This window comes from Mastigoproctus giganteus, chromosome 13, assembly GCF_048544385.1.
Source record: "Mastigoproctus giganteus isolate SK-2022 chromosome 13, ASM4854438v1, whole genome shotgun sequence".
In the NCBI taxonomy this organism is placed as follows: domain Eukaryota; kingdom Metazoa; phylum Arthropoda; class Arachnida; order Uropygi; family Thelyphonidae; genus Mastigoproctus; species Mastigoproctus giganteus.
In genome coordinates, this window is record NC_143587.1 from 111,559,509 (window position 1) to 111,582,315 (window position 22,807).

General features: G+C 35.8%; 1 protein-coding gene across 8 annotated transcripts in view; it reads left to right on the forward strand.

The window, feature by feature from the left end:
- The first annotated feature begins 2,039 nt into the window (after window positions 1–2,039).
- LOC150076362 (uncharacterized) overlaps window positions 2,040–22,807 on the forward strand; it is a 98,165-nt gene continuing 77,397 nt past the window's right edge. For 2 of the 8 annotated variants that reach the window (XM_090387898.1, XM_090387901.1), the window contains exons 1-2: window positions 2,040–2,086; window positions 21,163–21,249. The gene's annotated coding sequence lies outside the window, so the exon portion shown is untranslated. Of the gene's footprint in view, window positions 2,087–3,109; window positions 3,297–21,162; window positions 21,250–22,807 lie in introns of those variants that run through there. The other 6 variants (XM_090387895.1, XM_090387900.1, XM_090387896.1 and 3 more) reach the window with 4 other exon arrangements.

Here is a 22,807-nt window from a genome sequence, read left to right on the forward strand (position 1 = left end):
TTGATGATAACGTAAAACTGTTCACTCCTATCTTCCTGGAGACACTACTGACTATATCAGTGCCTTAATCCTACAGAAAATCCAGAACTTCGAGGCCTTTCTCTATAGTTTCGGTCTTCACATCAATCCTGAGAAGTCGAAACAGTTGCCATCTTGCGGAATCGGAACAGAAACAATGATGCAACCCATTTTGAGAGGATTTCTGCAATTTCTGCTCTCCAACAACATACCGATATGGGCGTTATTTTTGACAAAAAGCTCTCCTTTCTACCACATATAGACCACCTACAAATAAAGTTCTGCCGACTTCGGTGGAGGCTGAAGCAACGAATTTCACATGTCCATCACCAAGCTGTTGGGTGCAGATACATTAAGTCTTGTGTATATCCGGTCATTCTCAATGGCAGCGAAGTCTAGACTTCAGCTACTACGATTCATCAGACGGATTTTTTCAGACGAATTCTAGCTATTGAAGTGGGTCATATGGAAATTTCGGCTCCCTCTTGCACCAAGGACCACCCAGATGGCGGCAGCGTTTAATATCAGACGTCTTCCTGTCATCATTCACGAGAGAAAAGTCGTCTTTGCTATCAAAAGGATGGTTCGCATTATTTTCGAACCAGACTTCTGAGCTAACTGCGGCTGGACGATCCCAGTCCCATTTCCAAGCCTTAGGGCTAACGCAGTTAGTCCTTCAGGCCACAAACCGGATAAAGTTATCTGATCGGTTCCTACCGTGCAAATTTTGCAGTACTTATACTTGGACGGCGACCTCTACAAGTTCGCAGTCAATAAAAAATATAGGAAGAACTTACTCCATCGAATTCCTTTTTCAGACCCCATGTCACAGGACATTAGAACCTGCTCCTTAGGAACCTCCCAATCACTGCAATGGATCCATCACTCCAGTGTTCCAACTTTTCTAATCCATCTCAGATTACTGTCCTGCACTATAAAAGAACCTCTCTCTAGAAAATAATTTTACTTGCCAAAACACACACTGTACACACGTTGTGTACAGTGTGTGTTTTGGCAAGTGTATACATTTTGTGTATACAATAAAGAGTTCTTCTTCAAAACTATGAATTCTTGATGCATCTATATATCAAATCTGTAAACTGCTTATATTATATGGTCAGTTTGACTGTTGAACGTAATTAAATATCCGTCGTTATGGTAGATATTGTTTGCTCTTCTTCAAAAGCAACTAATATTATTAGGCGTCAGTGCAGTGTGTGCAAATAATGTATTCTATCGCTGGTAATCTACATACATAAAACAGTTTTTCTGGATGAAAGTCCATCGAAGTTTCAAGGAAAAAGTCAATTTTACTGGGTGTAGACCTTGTTGAAAGATATGGATTGTAACGACTTATACCCGACAGGGTCGTTAATCATAGCAAAATTCGATCAACGTTTATCTAGACTAACCAATCCGATCAACGTTTCTCTAGACTAACCAATCTGATCAACGTTTCTCTAGACTAACCAGTTCAATCAATGTGTGAGAACCACCCATAAAGATGATTTCTCTCTTCAAGACAAGTTTAGAAGACAACAGAAATAGAACCCACGCCTTTTCTATACAGATTGAGTGCGATGTTCTGCCTTGGCTTCTTTTTTTTTTTTTTTTTTTTTGGTAGTTATTGGCGCATCGGCTTCTGTGGCCATAGTGCACCTCCCAAGGTTTTTTGCAGTACTTTGATCCAAGCTCGAGGCGGGATTCGAACCTGCGACCTTTGGGTTGCCAGGCAGGCGCTTTACCCACCCGGCTAGCCCGTCGGCTCTTGGCTTCTGAGAAGATACATATGGAAAACCATATCCTCTGAAAACTTGTTGAATAAAAATATGAAAAGGTCAATACTATTATCAAAAATTTTCCACATTAGTGGTTCATTGATTCATTTCCCTTTCTTTTGTGCTTTTTTAAAATTTATATGTTAAAGCTGTTCTTTTGGATTTCAAAAGTAGCGATTTCACTGTGCGAATTTTCGAATAAAATTTTCTTGCTTTGTTGCGCCGTCTTACGGTAGCTTCAAACTGATTATTATTAGTAACATTTGAATTATTTCAGGAGCTGTGTGTAGGTAAGTGTTGCAAATTTTATTTTTAAATGTTAAATCACGACTTTTTTGCTTTTGTTTAATTGTCATCTAAGATGTATTCCGAAGTGTCAATATGGTTTTAAGTTGAAATGATGAAATAATAGATCTTGGCGCAATTGTGAGCATTTGCACGTGGTAGTATTCGCAGTCCATTCCACGTGAGTATATCGGCAGTTCTTTCCAAGGAATACTTCTAGTTCATGTAGTGCTAATCGTTAGAATTAATGAATTGTGTGAAGAGGAAAGTTAGTGTCTATTTTCCTTTTTATTGGTAATCATATATTTATTCGTGGGCGAGATAATCGCTTTAGAGTGCATCATACTTTGGAGTTCATAGTTATAAAACAACTATAAAAACTCAAATTGTTTTTAAAATAAAAGTAGTTTTTATTGTGAGGAAGTTTTAAGCATTGTTATATTAATCGTTTCAGCACATGATTTTGTTGAGAGACAATATTTGTACTTATTTGCCGAGTGCTTCGCCTTTGGAACCATGACAAATGTGAACCGAACCGGCCGATTTAAGATGGCATAAAGCTAGGAAGAAAGAATACTATTGGCGCGCGCGCGCTCTTGCTGGTTGGCTATAATTAGTGTACAAGAAAGTTATCGCTACTTATAAGGAAATAATGAATAGTAGCGAAAATTAATCATTGATTCAAAATTTTTTTTTAATTATTCAGTAAAATTTATAATGGTAATTATTAGTTATTGTTATCGCTTATTATGTGCTTTGGGATCAGCCTTTGTGTGAAATGAGATTGTGAAATAATGAAGAATGCCGACTTTTTTTTTTTTCTTTTTGTTTTTTTAAATAATTGAAATGGAGTAGTATTTTGTGAAGGATAAATTAAAGTCAAAAGAATAGCTTGAGATGAGATAAGAATAAATCAGATGTTCAGTACGTTTACCGTTGATCGGTTGTATACGGCGTAGGTGCACGTGAATACGATATTACGGACATGCTATTCTGGCTTATATGATGGCTTGTCACAACAAAGCAGTTGGAAGAAATAATATTTTAAAAAATTTCTAACGCGTGTGTAACTTATCTTCAGATTTTGTGTAAATGAGATTTAACTTCTCCAACTTTATACTCAATGTGTGAAACTAATTAATATTTTTACAGGTTCGTGCGACAATATAATAAGCTAACAGTACTGCACCGTGAGCAACATGAAAATATGTAGATGTATGTCTAGTAATAGCATAAGCTTATTTTTTGATATAACGAGTTATATTTTGTTAGTAGTTAGTGTGGTTTCTTCCTCTGAAATGGAATGATGATTACTAAGGATTGAAATGATTACCAATCGGTTTTGGGAAAAAAACTTCTTTTACCATGCATAAATACAATATAACGGAGTTGTATAGGTGGTTTTACAAAATAATTTTCTCTCTCCAGTATCTGTTTACAATATTCATAAATATCTTCATGACTAAAAATGGCAGCTTTTAATTTTTGTAGCTTATTCTCTATTTATAACATTTTGTTTCATTCTGGTGGAAACGCTTGCATATGTGTATGTATACAAATATATATATATATATATATATACCAGTAAATTAAAACCAGGAGAAAAAGTGAAAAAATAAAAATAAGTTGGATATAACAAATGCACTAGAGCGCACAAAGCAGCAGCAAAGGATGCAGATATATATATACATATAAATGTGAAGCTGGAAGTGTTAAGTTACACAAAAGCCGAGAGGAAAAAACAGAAATATGAGAAAATGAAATATGTAGCTTCACATTTATATGTATATATACATCCTTTGCTGCTGCTTTGCGTGCTCTGGTGCATTTGTTATATCCAACTTATTTTTATTTTTCCACTTTTTCTCCTGGTAGTAACTCACTGGTATTATATTTTATATCAATTTAAGAATTAGTTATCTGCTGCTTTGCATGATGTTGTTCTTTAAATTACAGTCACTTCTGTTTTATATCTTTAGTTAGCCTTGTTTGTTACACATCCTGCCTTACTTCCACATACCGTTTAGTTTTAAATTTAGCATGCATTTTCTCATATTTCTGCTGTCTGTTTTCTCTTGGCTTTTGTGTAACTTACACTTCCAGCTTCACATTTATTTATTTTTTTTTTTTTTTATGAAAACCCCAAACACGAAGGTATCAAAACCTATAGTACTTAGTACCATGCATGGGGGGAAGGGGGTGCCGGGAAACTTTGCTCAAGAGACTAAACGTGGGTCAAGCACTTCAAGCCTCCAATAAGCAAAGTGGTGGTATTTCACCGGTTGATATACATATATATACAATCTGGATCCATTGCTGCTGCTTTGCATGCTCTGGTGCATTTGTCATATCCAACCTTTTTTTTTTTTTTTTTCTCTGCTATTTCTCCTGGTTTTCCCCCACTGGTTTTATATTTATATATATATATATATATATATATATATATATATATATTTTTTTTTTTTTTTTTTTGTCTAAATGTTATGTGATCACAGTCAACAGTATAGCAGTTTTCCAGCAGGCAAAACTAGGTAAGGAGTTAGGATAGATGTTTCTGCCCTTGATAACTCTAATAGCTCAGAGTGTTGAAAGAAATAATTGAAGGAAAACAAACAGTACAAGAATGAAGACTATAAAGCTTGTAACCAGATTATGTGGAGTGTAATTTCTTGCCTGCACTAGTCACAGCTCTGGATATTACAAGGGGGTGGGGTTCAAAAAAAGATTTGGATTCACTCAATAGTTGTGATATAAAGATGGATTTTTTTTTCTTTCTTTTTTTGTGATGGATAAAGTGGAATACAGATCAGTGATTCAGTTCCTCTTTCTGCAAGGAAAAACACCCAAAACAATCCATGAAATAATCACTGTTTATGGAGAAGACTGCCCAGGTTGGTGTTGCACATTGCTATAAACAGTCCAAATGTGGAAGAACCTCAGTGTATGATGAAGAAATCCCAGAATGCCTGGCAACTGCTGTAACAGAAGAGTGTTGCGAAAACTGAGGTATTAATGCTGGAAGATCATGATATTAGCATCAAAGAACTAGCTGTAGAGCTCCAAATTAATGTGGTCTGTCAGTGTCTGGTAGATGGATTCCCCGACTTCTAACTCCTTAGCAGGAAGGAAAAGACACCGTGCACATGAAATGTTGATGTGCCAGGAAAGGCAAGAGTAGTTTTTTCATTGCTAGTCACCATGGATGAAACTTGGATCCATCACTGTGATACCTAAACTAAACAAATGTCAAAACAATGGAAGCATGCAAAATCACCTGCCCACACACACACAAAAAAGGCAAAGGTACACCTGAATGCTGCCGTCAGTTTTTTGGGATCAGCTTGGTGTAATACTAAAAGGGCTGTACTGGGATGACAGCAACGTATATTCCAACCTCCTCATAAAGCTAAGTGCCGCTACAAAAGAAAAAATCCTGGAAAACTGTTAAAAGGTGTGTTTTGCTCCACAATAATGCGCCTGTGCATTCCTCGCATGCTGGAGTGAAGTGTGCCCATGAATGTGGGTTTGAAATATAGGCAGTTCTGCTATAACGCGTATTTTCATAATGCAGATTTGCTGCAACACGACTGATATGTTATGGAAGAATGTAACGCAGTATAACGCAATTTTTGCATTTCCCCATGTGTCGTTTTGTCTGCACGTAACACTGGGTGAATGCAAAACCCGGGACCATGCTGAACGTTGCAACCTGCACAGCAATATATACAGGTTTACGAAGCTTAAAAAAATGACAAATACGTGAGAGCTATAGTTCCCATTTACTGTAGTTGTATTGGTCGGAGACACACTGTTGTCATTTGCTGTATTCACAAGATAACAGGTGATATTGTAGGCAGACTCATGTTTTCAGGAGCTCAAATTTTACTGTTCAAACAGAAATTTCGTGAGGCGTGATAGCATGAGCAGAGGAGCACATGTCTAGAGGTCACCACCATAAAACAACTTGGAGTTCCCGGTTTATTGCACTTTTCTGTTAGTGCAATCTAATTATAAACAGTTAGTAAATTATCTTATTGCATTTGCAATAATACTGATAACTGGAATTCGTGGGTTTTTACGTTATTGATTGCTTATTTAGTGAAATGTGCTTCCCTTTCCACAAAATCTTCAGTCATATAAAAAAACTTCAGAATCTTCTCTTCATTCCTACTTTTTAAGCTTCATAAACTTGTTATTCTGTATCTCACTTGTGCAATTTGTGCATGCCATGTTTGTCGTTGATTGCTTATTTTTTTTGCCGTTTTGAATTTTACAATCCAAAAAAAATAATAAAAGTCAGTAAACAGAAATATCAGTTAGTATTCATGCATTACGGTATTAATTAAGCTATATACATAAGTATTCGTAGTCTGCGACTAATACAAGGTATCTTGTCGAGGTAAAGCGCTATATTTACTAATATTTATTTATTTATTAAACCTGTGTTAGCAATTTTATTGGGTTTCTAACTTTTTTTATTGTTTTAATTAGCAGACTGAACCTTTTTTTTTTTTTTTTTTTTGAGTGCTCTCTTCTATCCCTATTTTTCCCATAAGCCCTGATGTTTTTAATGCGCGAAATGCGGAAATTCTTGGGAACGCATGTACTATATTGCCCGACTTTGAACCCTTGGATTTCATCTTTTTTTTTTTTTTCCCTGCCCTGAAGTCCTTTCTTCATGGAAACACTTTGTTACTGATGATGAGGTGATTTCTGCTGAGTCATGAATAATGTTCAGTTTGCAGGGCAGTCAAAGGGCTTACAAAACTGGCCTCTGGAAGTATATTGAGAGGTGGCAAAAATGTGTCAATTTGTTTGGTGAGTATGTTGAAAAAGTGTAATGTTTATTTCAACCATCTATCACAACTACTTCTGGATGAATATAGATCTTTTTTGACCCCCCCCCCCCAATAATATGTTGTTCTGGAAATGGTTGTATTTTGAAACTAATATATCAGCAAATAAGATAACTAATATATCAGCAATTGCAAAAATTTGAATTATGTTATCTCATATATTAATTATAATAATCATCATTACAGGTAACTGGCTGATATATGGGAAATAGTATCTTTTCAGGATGCTACACCATTAAAGTTTTTTACAAATTTTTTCCCTCAGTTAAGGAGATTATTATTATTTATTTATTTATTTTATTTTTTTCTTGTTCCTAACTACTGTAACATCAGCAGTTGGTCAAATGAGCGAAACCAAAATGAAAGCCAGTGATGAATTAAATAAATAAGTAATTTTTATTGATATCAGTAATCTAAAGGGATGGTATGCAATCCTGTCACGCTCAAAACTATGGGTTAGCTGTTATTTATTAAGCCTAAATTTTTACTCCAAAATGGGGGCTTAAAGAATTTTTATGTCTATACTTTTCCAGTGAAAATATGATGCAGGTGTTGCATTTTCATAATACTTGGTAATACTAAAACTTATTGTATATATTCAAAATTCATATAACTTTTTCTTATCTGTTGATTGTTTCTGTCTGTCAGGGCTGCACAACCTTTTCCTATTCGTGACTCCTAAATTTAAGTGACAGTGACACCCCCCCCCCCATATTTGTCTGGGGAACAATATGAAAAATACATTGTTTATTGGTTTTGAGTAGTATTTATTATATTTATACAATGAGGATGCTGTAGTGTAAAGCAGGGGTGGCCAACTTAATTTGTGATGCGATCTACTTTTTTTCTTCAAAATGTGCCGCGATCTACCATCTCAAGAATTTCATTGCACAAGGTTAAAAAAGTTAATCAACACATATTGAAAAATGTTGTTTAAAAATTTTAAAATTAAATACAATTCAGAATTCACACATATTTAAAATTTTAATTTATGCGAAGTTTGTGTCATCTGCCAAACTTTCAAAATCAGGGATATACTATGATAAGGCCAACCATAAAGAATCTTCTGTATGCAAGTCCGTAAGAGTAGAGCGATTCTTCGCCTTTGTTGATAGGCGCCTCTGTAGCCAGGTGGGAAGGAGCAGCAGCAGCAGTGCGTAGCACGCGCTTCTTGATTAGACCGGGATTCGAGCCTGTCACCACCAAATACGGAGGATGCAGAAAGGTCATGGAATGACCACCGCATATCCCAGAGCAATATGGCCTTAGTTGCTAATGCTCCTAAAAAAAACAAATAACAACAACAACATGTCTAATTAGTTCATCTGACCTCCATTTAGGCCTAAATCGTGAACAATATATCTTAGTTGTCTCTTTTTCTTGTGTTAAATATTCTTATGTCCTCTCTGAGCCTCTTTCTAATGGCTTTGCATAACTCAGTATACTGAATTTTTTCCTTGTCAGTGTTTATCTTGCTCTTCATTTTTCGCCTTCGGTTCATCAAAACAAGTGTTTCTTGACTAATTTTTTCTTCTTTGGATTTCTTTTTCCCTATAGGTTTCTTGGGCTTTATCACTTTTAGAAAGTTGTAATTTTCCTCGTCAGTATCTTGGCCCTGAGCAGTCTGCAGAAGCTCAAACTTGTTCTTAAATTCCAGTACATACTGCTTTTTCTCCTCTTCTGTTATCTCAAAGACCTTTGTATTATTTACTCAAGTCAGTTTTTCCTTTCCTACATCTATATCAAGTGTACATCTTACCATTCTGTGATCACTTCCAACATTTACCTTATTCAGGACGGTAACGTCATTCACAATATATCGTCTGTTAGTGAGGATGAAGTCGATTTCATTAGTTGTTAATCCATTTGGACTCTTCCATGTCCACCTTTCTGCTCACCCCTTTCTTGAAAAAAAAAAGTGTTCATTACTGACAATCCTTGAGATTCTGCAAATTCCACAAGTCTTTCACCTCTTTCATTTCTTTCACCAATTCCAAAATATCCTATAGTTCCCCTTTCTGCACTGTTTTGTCTTTTTCCAACCTTAGCATTGAAGTCCCCCCATAATAATAGTGTAGTGGGTTTTCTGCTCATCTAGAAGACTCACTTTCGGTGTACATTTCTTCAACCTCTTCATCATCATGGCTCGATGTTGGTGCATAAATCATTATAACCTTTAGCTTGGACCTCTTAGAAATCTTGAGTATTAGTCTTGACACCCTTGGTGATGTACTTTTGAATTCCAAAATGTTGTTTTTTAAATTTTTTTGGACCAGAAATCCAACTCCAGAAATTCACTCCTTTCACTGTTTCCATTGGTGTACAGCAGATTTCCACTTGATAAACTTATAAGTGATTCATTTCTTCTCCTTGTTTCAGCCAAACCGATGGTATTCCACTTCACATTTTCTAATTCCTTGTCCAGCTCTAATATCCTGTGTTCACCGATGAGTGATCTTACGTTGTAACAAGCCAAGTTCAGTTTCCGTGCATGGCAGCCTGGTCGTGCCCAGAGATTCTTAGCACCCTCTGCTTCCACTCTGATCCTCTCGCTGCCGTAAGAGTGGGAGTGAAAGCTGCTGGGGACTGAGGGCCATTTGTTTTGTCGTGCTGTCATATGCTGGAGGGATTGGTCTTTTCCTCTTCTGTCACTGTTTTATGTATTTGTAATTAATTTTCTTCTTATGGATTTGTGTACCATCTGTCACAATTAGGTATACTACCCTACCAGTGGTAACCTGTGGTAAACATACCACAGGTTGGGAACCAATGTTTTAGAAAGTTAAGAAATCTGTTATTCTTGTGGGACTCCATCCAATTCTGTAAAAACCAGATGTTTTGGTTTTTATAGAATTGTAGGCTTGGAGATATTTTTTGTGGTTTACAAGTAACTTAATGTTGCTATTATTTTTATTATTATTTTTTTATTTTTTACATTATTATGTTTATTATCTTACAGAATTGTAGCAATAAAATTAATCTTAAATAATCATAATTTCTGAATGTCATAACTTCACATATAGTAACTTTTTTTTTTTAAACTTATTAAAAAATCTCCCATAATAAACGGCACCATTAACACATGCTTTTTCTGTGTTGAAAAGCCTTGTCAATCTCCTTTAGAGTGAAGGAATGAACATGAACTTCAGCTGTTAAACGTTCTTCTTCAGCTACTTCGCGTTTTGCCATTTCAATGAGGGCTTCATTTGGAAGCTCTGCATTGTGTACTTGAAGCAGATCAGTGACATCAGTTGTAGAAACCTCAAGCTGCAATTGGTTAGCAACATTTATGACTGCTTCTGTTTCATTTTGTATGATCTCTGCCAGTTCTTGAAATCCTTCAAAGTTATTAATAAACTGATGACAGAGTTTATTCCCAATACACTTCACGTTCTTTTCTATAATTTTGTCCCATACTCGTTTTGTTATTTTGATTGCATCTAAAATATGGAATTCTTTTAAGGTTGGACCTCCATCCTTATGTCTGCCAGAAGAAATGCATGTACGGTAGTACTGTATTAGGTTCGCGCATGGTTTGAAATGCTGAATTTATGAATGTTTAGCATTTATTTATTGCAATTAATGTTCATATTTTCGTTTTTGTTAACACTTGAAAAAAAGAACTCGTAAACCTGGGAACTTGTAAAGCTGGAACTGCGTGTACATCAGACATTTATTTTGTGGCATTTATTGAGACTGAGCATGTCCCCCCCTCCTTCACTGTAGGGATTATTGTTTAGTCACAGGTAGTTGTATAGGCAATTCATTCATTTTTACAAAGCAATTTTAAGATAACTTAAGCCTGGCAAGTAGCTGTGAAGAGTATTATTGCTTTGCAATAAAGATTATATAATGTAGCCTCTGTTATAATAAGGGCATTCCTAGATCTGAAGTACTGTGTGCCAGCATCAAATCTGTTTGGTGTGAGTTAGTAGGAAGCAGTGAAAAAAATGAGAATGGAGTATGCTGCAGACCAGAACACAGAGTATGATGACAGCCATTTATAGCCAAATGGAATGGCCAAGTAAATGTGAGCACTTTCTTATGAGTAATTTTAATTTGCCCCTTATTGATTATAACAGCTGGGAGAGAAACTCGCCACAAGGTTCAAATTTTTAAGTTATTAAATCAACTAGGTGACTGCTTTGATATTAGTATATTAGAATATTGTGGAGCTGAATCACACATGATTCTGATAGTATACGACTGACAGGAAAGGAACACTTCTCAGGGCACTCGTGAAATTTGAGATGACTGAGTGAGATCAGTTCTTAACCCTCTAGCTGTCTACATGGTATTTTTTATATATAAAAAACAGTACATGTAAATTTAAATAACAATTTTAGAATTATATCAGCCTCATTCCTCCAGTATGATATTCACTTTTGATCTCATTTTTTTTTTTGGAAAAATATAGCAATAAAAAAAAAATTTTTTTTACAGCACCGCGTACATCAGCTTTCCATTGGTGTGGTAACTTCTATAGTTTGTTTTCCTTTATCTACATGTTACTCTGAAATGTGGCTGTACAGTCGGCAGGGAAATATTTTTTGGGTGATTCTTGACATTTTTTGATCTTATACAATTAAATTTTGGAATTAAGAATACATTTTCAAGGATTCCCATTTTAAACTATTTATCCCCCCCCCCCCCCAAGAACCACATGCCAGCTATCATATTTTTTGCCAATCTGCTACATAGTTAAAACTCCTCATATTTTGAGTTTAATTATAAACTTGCCATGCCATATTACAGAATCAATTGATTAATATCAGCTGCCCTGCATAGTCAGCTTTCAGTATTAGTAGTGAGTACTGGCAAATGATGTAAGAAAGAAAGCATATAAAAAAAAAAAAAAAACACCTTCCCGTTTCACCTATCCATTTTTTCCAATAGTTGTCTAGTTCTTCCTTGAATTTATTTAAGCTATTCACTTCCACAACAGATGGAAATTTGTTCCATTAATCAACCACCTGCCAACTAAAGGCAAACTTCTGCATGCCTATTCTGTAACAGTCATTCCTCAGTTTAAATTTATGCCCCCTTGTGTATAGTCTAAGTAAGAGGAAGAATCCCATCAGCATTGAGCTTGCTCAATCCATTCAAAGCCTTAAACACCCCAGACATCTCCTTGCAGGTGTCTAGTGTACAGATGTTGCAGTTTGCAGAGGTGAAGTCTTTCCTTAGTAAAAGGACCCCTCTCCCCCACTCCAGCAGCTCTACATCCTTCCAAAATTGGGGTCTCCAGACCTGTATGCAGTACTCAAGATGTGGCCTGACTATTGCCTTATATAATGAATAATCACCTCATTATCCCTGCTAGCAAATTCTTGTATATCATCAACGAAACCCCATGTACTGTTCTGGCAGCTTGTCTGTACTGCTCAGAGAATTTCATATCTGACTGCACAATTAACCCCAGGTCTTTTTTCATTTTCTACTACCATGAGTGTAGTGCCACACACGTGGTACATTAACCTAGGATTACTGCTACCTGTGTGCAGTACTTTGCATTTGTCAATATTAAACCTCAGTTGCCGTTTTTTGAGACCAACTGCCTAATTTTTCTAGACATTGTTGCAGCAGCAAACTGTGGGGGGTGGAATTAATTGATGATATTTTATATATTTATATTTAGTTTAATTATTATTTTTATTTTGTTTTGTTCCCTTATAATAGTTGTTGTCCACCTTATTTTAATTTCCCCACTTACACATCTGACTTTACTTTACAGGAGAATTCCAAATTCGAGGGAACTTCTCAATTATTTATAATTCCCTTCGGACAGGCTGAGTGTTCAAGAATGACAAACAACACACACACATTAATATATAACATAACATTTTATTTACACTTATATACACAATATAAAAATTAACAATTCTCAAGCACATATTATTATTACTCAAATTTGCCTATGTATTATCAGTTATATATGGCAATTAAATACATTGGTTTTGCACTAGAAAGGTTATTTCTTTATACACAACAAACTTAATATCTTTACAAAAACTGCTATAGCTTCTTCTTCACGCATGAAGAATAATTGTTTAAGAGGATTAGGTACACCCTTTCTCCTATTTAAATCAAATCCTTACCTTATAAATTGATTTAGGAATTTCACTCTTAACTTCCGTTTTAATTAGTGCCCCATTTTGTCTTGGGGAATATAATTTCACAACTTCCTCTAATCAAGACAGACAGTACATTCAACATCAATTTCTGGACTAATGCTGGTCCCAAGTGTTAGCTACATTCATAAGGCTATTTCTTTCTCTGTATTCCCCTACCCTTGCCTTCCAAAATATCTCATACCTATATGTTAAACAATAACAAATATCAAATTTCTCTCCTTTGCCTTTCTACATATGTCTAATTATACATTAATCAAAACCCAAAACTATCATCTGACTTATCTCTGTATTTACGTATATATTTATATCTTTGTATATCCTTCCCTTAACATCTTTCTAAACATTATACTAATCTGATATTAGAGTTCCAGCAGTCCTTTATTTGTGAGGGAGAATACTATATAACTAGTCAAGTACTTAATTTTACGAATCGGATTTCTCCGTTTTGGGTCCTTCAGCTCCTTGTCAGGGAATGGCATCATCGTTTACCAACTGCATTCATCTCAGAACTTCAAGTTTCTCCATGGGCTGTAGTCTACGTCTGGATAGAGCATCATTGTGTCTTTTAGGAATTTATGGGGTCGTCTTCGATACTGCTACTTAACCTTCGGTTCAGCTATTCTGGCGGACTCGGGATTACAACTTTACCTTCTCAGCTCACTTATCTGCGCCTTGCCTTTATCACTGCCTTCAGATGATGGATTAGGGTTATTTCTTTCCTTACACTACTTATTTCACGCTGACCACTTTCACTACCTTCCTATAACGGACGGGTTATTTCACCATACACTTCAGTCATTTGCATACGGGCTACTACCCTTGCCTTTAGACGACGGACAGGCTTATTCTCCTTACACTTCATTCATCTGCATATGGGCCACTACCCTTGCCTTTAGACAACGGACAGGCTTATTCTCCTTACACTTCATTCATCTGCTTATGGGCCACTACCCTTGCCTTCCGACGACGGACTGACTTATTTGCATACGGGCCACTACCCTTGCCTTCCGACGACGGACTGACTTATTTGCATACGGGCCACTACCCTTGCCTATAGACGATGGACTACTCGACTGTTCTCTTCTATTATTAAACTCCACTAACTTTTCTTAACTCGCTGACGGGACAGGACTTATCTAACCCTACACAACTCATTTTCCCACTAACACTGTCAAAACTCAACTTTATCCTTCCTTACTCATCTTCACCAAACACCAACGAAAAACTCCTTCGAAGCTCACAGCACAGCCCTTTTTCCATCTCGTTCTTCCTTTTTGTCCATCTCAATTACGTACCGCCTCCTTATGTCGGGCCTGCCTTTTTTCTCAGATTTTACCCAATCTTCTCATTTTGTCAAGTTTCATCATTTCCTATTCATCCTGTTCCCATTCATCAAAATTTCTCAAGCTGTATACTCAGAGCTCATTTTAATAAATTTCCAAATTTTTCCCAGGCAATCCGCTGCTTTGAAGTACGCTGTCACCTTCGCCACCCCTCGTTAAGCTTAGCAGATTTATTTTACATGCTCTAATGACCTTGCCATCGCCGACAGTCAGACGCAAATGTGATTGCTAGCCGGAGTAATTTGACCCGTATTTACTACCTGGCCGATATTTTAGGTGTCACTGGACAAAGGGATGTCCCACAATGTTCGGTCTTTGTTCTTCAGAGCCATATTTATTCGCACCTGCACACCAGTAGTGCTGTCACCATTCCCGTTGTTATTGTTTGTTCTTTGCCACGGTGGGAACTGAAATGTATCCCTAATTGCTAATAGCTTACCGCTCCCTTCTCTAATTCAACCTTGTCTAATTTTTAATTCCTTGTGAGCGACCTAGAATAATATTTGTGACTGATAATGTTTACTGTCCTATTTTGCTATTTCCTAAGCTTTATTTTAAATAAATTTCACTCATTTCTAAAATATTAACATGTAAGATTTTACATCTTACAAAACCATTGTTACCGTCATTAACAGCTCTGCCAACCTTTGTCATCTGCAAACTTGGACATTAAGCCTGATATGCCTTCATCAATATCATTAATAAATATAGACAATAATGGACCCAGCACCAAACTCTGGGGAATCCATTAATAACATTAGTCCATGAAGAGCAGTGTCCATTAAAAAATCACACTGTCTTCTCCTACAACCATCCTTTTATCCATAGCAGTAACTTGCCCTTGATGCCACACTGATCCATTTTGTACAGCAGTCTTTTATATGGAACAGTATCAAAAGCTTTTCTGAAATCCAAGTATATGATATTAAAATTATTTTTTATATCTGGTTTCTTTGTGACTGCATCATAATATCCAATCAAATGGCCAGACAAGATTTCCCCCTAACAAACTGCAATGTCTAGATGATCTTGCATTACTTCTTTAACCAGTGACTCCATCATTTTTCCAGGAACATGTTAAGCTAACAAGTCTAAAATTTTGATCTCCCTTTGAATTCGGGGATACATTTTCACATTTCCGGTCCATAAGGTGCTTCTCTAAATCCAATGATGCTCTCATAATTATGGCTAATGATTTGCCTACCTCCTTTGTTGCCTCTCTTATCTCTTAATATAATTGGATAGATTCCATCCATCCCGGGTGCCTCTTTTATGTTTGAAGTGGCAACATCAGAGCAGTTGTTTAAAAATTTCTGTAATTTCAGAATTCTGGATTGTTATGATATAAATTTCAATTTTTAATTTAAAAAAAGGATGAAAAATATTTTCATGGTCAGTTTTATTATATACAGGTAACCCTCGTATAACACTGTAGTTTGGTTCCTACAAAATCTCGTGTAATGCAAAATTTATAAAGGACTAAGAACCAGTACAAAAGGGGGGGGGGTTACATTCCAAAAGCTAACAAAAATACACCATTTTTTTATAACTATCGGAAACTTAATTTTTATAGTAGTAATGACTTAATATTTTAACTTTATTTTTATAATAGTAGTAACGTCTTACCTTACAAACTGTGATACTTATATGTGAGATAATGTACATTCATTAATTTTCTTCCTCTTCTGCTCTCTTTAAAAGTCACGAACTGCACCCTTCAAAGTCACAATTATTTTTTATGGTCTCAAACAAGCACAGAACCTAACCCAGGGATCTCCTGACAAAATACAGCAGCCCCACTTCAAATGATACGTGAAAATCGGAAGAATATTTTCCAGTTAGCAAAATAAATAAATTTATGCTTACATACACAGTACATATCACAGTACATTAATATGTACTGTGATATGTACATACTAATTGATATTTCTGCTTGCTGACATTTTTTTTCTTCTTTTTTGTCGTTGTAAAATTTAAAACAGTAAATATGATGAGCAATTAATAACAAAGAACACAGCATGCGCAAGTTGCAACAAACAGAGTAATGAGTTTCTGAAAATTTATTTATTTTTTTTATTTGATCAAATATTTCATGGACGGGGAAACACATTTCACCATAATAATATGAAAACCCACAGAATTCCATCTATCAGTACTATAGCAAATGCAAGAAGATTGAGTTTACTACCTGTTTAATAATTAGGTTACACTAACAGAAAAGCCCAATAAAATGGGAAGTGCAAATTGTTTTTATTGTTTTATGGTAGCGACCTCCAGAAATGTGCTTTAGCAAAAATAAAATCACGAGGGCAATAATGGCTAATGAGTCAACAACAGGATTCACAAAAAGGAACGAAAACGGTGAGAATTACATCTAACATAACAGCAGGGTTTCCCCCAGCACAAAAGCTCAAAAAGTACCGTGTTGTGCAAGATTTCGAGCAATTCTCAAACCGTGTCATATATAAGTACCGTGTTGTTCGAGGATTGCCACAATTTATCACTCATGTTAGAGCGAAACCTTGTTGTAGAAGTACCGTGTTGTGCAAGGATTGCCACAATTTATCAATCGCATTAGAGCGAAACTGTGTTGTTGAAGTACCATGTTATACGGGGGGGTTGCCTATATAAAATATCCATAGTGATTTCTTGCTTGCACTGACCAAGTGAAAAGAACTTAATTAGTAAGTGAAAGAGTAAACACAATAACACATAAAAAACTGACACAAAGCACAGATATTTAGGAGATAACATATTAAATTTAGCAAATACAGAACATACATAGAAACTTTCAGCTACTGTATGTAGCCTTTTTCAACTAATTGAGAAAGTGTTGTTTTTATGTGCTGTAGCTGACCTTTGAGTACATAAGCACACTAGGTCATGGAGGAGGGGAGAGTGGTTTACGGTACTGAAAGTACTCGAAGGTCAGCTACAGCACATAAAAACAACACTTTCCAGTGCTCAATTAGTTGAAAAAGGCTACATACAGTAGCCAGAAGCTTCTATGTATGTTCTATATATGCTAAATTTAATATATGTTTTCTCCTAAATATCTGTGCCTTGTGTCAGTTTTTTTATGTGTTACTGTGTTTACTCGCTCACTTACTAATTAAGTTCTTTTCACTTGGTTGGTGCAAGCGGGAAATCACTATGCATCCAAATCCCGACCTCACAGGGTTCTTCAATCATATATATATAATATCAGTGTAGATACACCATAGTTTACCCATAAATTAAACTAAATACATAATGTGAAGGCATTGTTTTTAATTGAATCTCATATTGTGGCTACCTTCACAAAGAGATACCAGGTATTGCACTACTTTGAATAAGTAATGCTTCTCTAGTAGAGAAGACAACTGTTATTTATTCTCAGTGGATACCACCACTCAGATGGTCACTGTTTCAAAGCTGTTGGCCTATCATCGGTGGGTGAGCAGGTACCCTGATAATGCAAACATGCTACCACAGTTGCGAAGCCTGCCCACCAATGATAGGCCAATAGCTTTGAATCCACTGAGAATAAATAACAATAGTCTTCTCTACTAGAGAAGCATTACTTATTCAAAGTAGTGCAATACCTGGTATCTCTTTGTGAAGGTAGCCACAATATGAGATACAATTAATATAAATACTTTTTAAATACTTGCTAATATTTAAAAAAAAAAAAAAAAAAAACTAGCATAGTACTTCATCTTGAGTTAATCCACAGAGCCTTCAGCATGTGTACCCTCCTATCATGCCTGAGCATAATTGTGATAGCAACTTCCATGGGTTAACAGTGTTACACCTATGTGAAAATAATGGTAATACTTAAAGGAGACTCATTAATATAAGATATTAAATCAAACTGACAACTTTAAAAATACAATATGAATTTGTATAAATGTTCATGTGCAAGGGGAAATATAAAAATATGTTTCTCAGTAATTGCCACTGGTGTGTTGTAGCACACTAGTGCAGCCTGCAAGCACTTGAGTTTGATAACTCAATTTATTCAACTTGCATATTTCTTTTTGCCAGCATCTGCCGCCATTAAATAAAAATTTTGTTACAGAGGGTGAGGGTGTGATTCATTTTGGAAGGGAGCGCCAGTTCATTTTTAAGTGTTTTTTAATTCATACTGCTTTTAATCACAGTTAAGCTTTTTCTTCATAGAGTGAGTGTGGTTTGCTTGCATTAGTTGGGACATGTGGGACTCCACTAATGTTATTAGTGGAGTCCCACAGGGTTCGGTGTTGGGTCCACTGTTGTTTTGTATATTTATCAATGATATTGACGAAGGTATATCAGGCTTAGTGTCGAAGTTTGCAGATGATACAAAGGTTGGCAGGGTTGTTAATGACAGTAATGGCAGTGTGCTACTGCAACAGGATCTAGATAATTTGGGCAGATGGGCTAAGAAGTGGCAACTGAAGTTTAACCTTGACAAATGCAAAGTACTGCATATGGGTAGAAGTAACCCCAGAGAAACGTACCAACTGTGTGGTACTACACTTAAGGTGGTAGAAAATGAAAAAGACCTGGGAGTAATTGTGCAGTCAGATATGAAGTTTTCTGAGCAATGCAGACAGGCTGCCAGGGCAGGTCATGGGGTTTTGTCAATGATATATAGGAATTTTGCTAGCAGGGAAAAGGTGATTATCCCTCTGTATAAGGCAATGGTCAGGCCACGCCTTGAGTACTGCGTACAGGTCTGGAGGCCTCATTTTAGGAAGGATGTAGATTTACTTGAGTGTGTACAGAGAAGGGCAACAAGATTGGTGAGGGGAATAAAGGGATCCTCTTATCAAGAGAGGCTTAAGTTCTGCAAATTGCAGTGGCTGGAGACTAGGCACCTGCGCAGTGATCTGATTGAGGTGTATAAGGCCTTGAATGGGTTCAGCATGCTGAATTCTGATGGGATCCTTCCACTTGTTCAGATTACGAACCTAAGGGGGCATAAATTCAAATTAAGAAAGGACAGGTGTACACAGATGACTTCCTGCAACATCTCCTTAAGGAGATGTTGCAGGAAGTCATGTCACTGTTGAAGAAGGGAGCTGACGCTCCCGAAAGCTTCAGTTTTTTAGCGCTTTTAATGGTTTATATTTTAGCAAATTTTATTGTAAATGATCTTTTATTACAGTTTTTAGCATTACGCAATAGTTTATTGTAAATATTTTTGTGTAAAGATTGTAGTCATATTAAATTTTATTCAATGGTCGGTGTATGAATTTATATATTTTTTAGACATGAGTTTTCCCGACCTCAGAGGCCTCTTTCAGGATGCCCCTAGAACATGTTGCTGTAGAAACAATCCTCCACTAAATGCACAAAAGTCTTGCTAGTGTGCGAGTGACCAACACAAGTTCCAGTCAATATCTGGAAAGTAAAAATCCCCCATTACAAGACATTCTGACCCATTTTATTTCTCTGAACAACTGTTCGTTGTGCTCATCAGTCATTAGGCCTATAACACATTCCTACTCTCATTTACCCTTTCCCAGTGTTTAGGTCACACCAAACAGACCCAACGTTGCACTGTCCACCCATGTCAACTGGATACACTTCCTTAGATTTTATGTATTTCTTAACTAACAGTATCACCCCCTCCCTACCCCATCCATCTCTCCTGTACACATTGTACTCCCCATATTCCAATTCTGCACTGCCTATATATGTATGGCACCACGTCTCCGATATCCGCTTTTCATGGCTTGACCAGCACTTCAAATTCATCAAATTTATTTTCTATATCCTAGCATTGGTGTACATGCAAGTATACATACACCTGTTCTTACTCTTAGTTACCCACACACACAACCCACATATTTACTTGTTCCACTATGACTCCCAGCAGCCCTTGAAATCCCTAGTACTTTGCTTTCCAGTCTGCTGCTCATCCAATAGAAGCAGTGCAAGAATCGCTTTCACCTCTGCCTGTGGCTACCATTAATCTATTATTCTGTGATCCCCCCAAGCTAGCAGTTTTCCGACCCACCTTACACTGCCTCGATGGCATCAGCAAATATTTTTGCACCCTTTCTATTTTAGTGTATCCCATCCCTGTAGAAGCATTCTCTCCTGTTAGCAAGCACAGACCATGCTGAACAAAATTCTATCCCGTGGGCCCTGCACAATCTCTCCAGGGCCGAATTGATTGACAAGGCTCTCATCATATACTCCCTCCTATTGTGTCTGGGCAGAATTGCAAACACTTTCAAATTTAACCCTAACTCGCAACTTTTTTTTTTCAGCATTGACCTGTACTTGTTAAATTATTTGAATATCAGTGTTATTCTTCCTTTAATGCAGTTCTCTTCAACAGAGGCATGGCCTTAGTCGCCCTTGCACCATAAAAATCAAAATCTGCAACAGATCTGTAAATATGCCTTCCATGATGAATTTTGAACATTTTTGTGTGTGCACCCAGATAAGGTACGTTTGCATGTTTCTGGGAAAAACTTACTTGCTCTTCCTGAGTTCAGTAAACTCTTCCCCAAATAGAGGCCTTCTAGAAATTCTTTCATATTCTAATAGGACTCAAAACCAAACCTCTCCAAATGAGTCAAGTGACAAAAACATAGTACTGTCATAGAGAATGTTATATTAATATTCCATTTATATCTTTATTTTATATCTAATTTGATTATTCATATGCATTATCTGTATGGAAATGCATATTTGTTAAAAATCCTTTCTCATTTTATGCTAATGTTTTTTTTTTTTTTTTTTTCCTCCATTTTTTTTAATGACTACTTAGTGCCAATTTAAGAAATTGTTCTTGTATATGGTGCCATTGGAATAGGATAGAGCAGAGAAGTCAGCTGGAATATTTCTCTATATGTAAGTAAGTTAATTATATTATATTGTTTTCTGAATTGGAGATTTCTGTTTAAAAATCTTTAAGACTGCTTAGAAATTTTTTTATTCGATTTACACTAGTTGTTGCTGTATTTGCACTAAATAAAAAAATTGTCATTGAATTCTTTTGTTTATAATTTATAGGCATATGGTGGAGGGTCATTTATAGGCATATGGTGGAGGGTCATTAAACTTGAGAATAACAAAAGCTTACCCTTAAGCTTTTGTTATTCTCAAGTTTTTTTTAATAGATTGTTAGAAGTGTCCAGGTTCAACACACCACATTACTGATAGTTTAGCACAATCTGTGTATAGACATTTTCCCTGATTATTGTATGATAGCATTTCTTTAAGTGCTTACTCAGGTAGCTAGTTAATATTTTCAAAATCTTAGAAATTGAGTTTATAATAGAAATCTCATCAGATAATCTTATTAAAATATATGAAGCACATATTGAAACTTGTTTATTTGATAGCTTATAAAATGAAACATTAAGGAATAATATTTATGATTGTTTTTTGATAACTGACAGTCAACAAAGAAGAAAATATCAACCTTCATATATAACTCACTATGCAAGACAATCCAAAGGTTACAATATTTTATTTGCATGAATGCATTTAAGATGTTAGCTACTATAGAAATTGTCTCTAAACTGTAGAAGTTAAAGGTTAAAAACCATGATTTGTATGCATACTACTTGAATTATTTTATTTACTGCATTATGAAGAGATGATAATTTAAAAGGGGCCTGTGTTAATTTTGACTTATTCTCCAAACAAGGCAAAACCATCAGACATACAGAATCCAATCAGTGTGTGCAGCAATTTAATTTTCACTGTTGAAGCAAGTAATCTGGTTCAGCTTCAAATGCTTTAGTAAAGCAAGGATTGGCTATTGTTATAATTTTCTTTTTATATATATATATATATATATATATATATATATATATATAATGTATCACTGAGTTCTGCCATTTGTTGTTTACCAGGGGGATATAGGACCTCTCGAGAAAATGTTGCCTCACTGACACAGTGCTGTGAAGGTAAATTTATTGTTCAGTTGCAATATATTATATGTGAATACTCAGAGATGGGGTCACCTTTGCATGTAATCAGTTCATCATTATATAGACAGAATCACAACAGAATTTATCTTTAAGTTTTAAGGTGATGATAGAACCTTATGGTGAGACTACGACTTATAGCAGATATCTCTTCAACATTATAGTTGACTGGAGCTCACTCTGCTTTTATCCTTTTTCGCTATATACTTTATTAAGTCCAGTTACATAATTAAGTCATTTTTTTTCACTCAAACAAATTGGTCTTAGATTGTAATTCTGTAAATTTGGTTTGAACTACAAAGACAAAAAGTTATTGGTGTAAGGGTGGCTTGGGCATGTTCAGTCAATATTCTCCATCAAGAAAGTAGGCTAAAAGTGAAAATTAGGATTACGCAAGTTGCAAATGGTAACTTGTTTGATTTTTATCATGGATTATTGATAAACCTAAATTCCAAAAAAAAAAATTTTGCAGTTCAC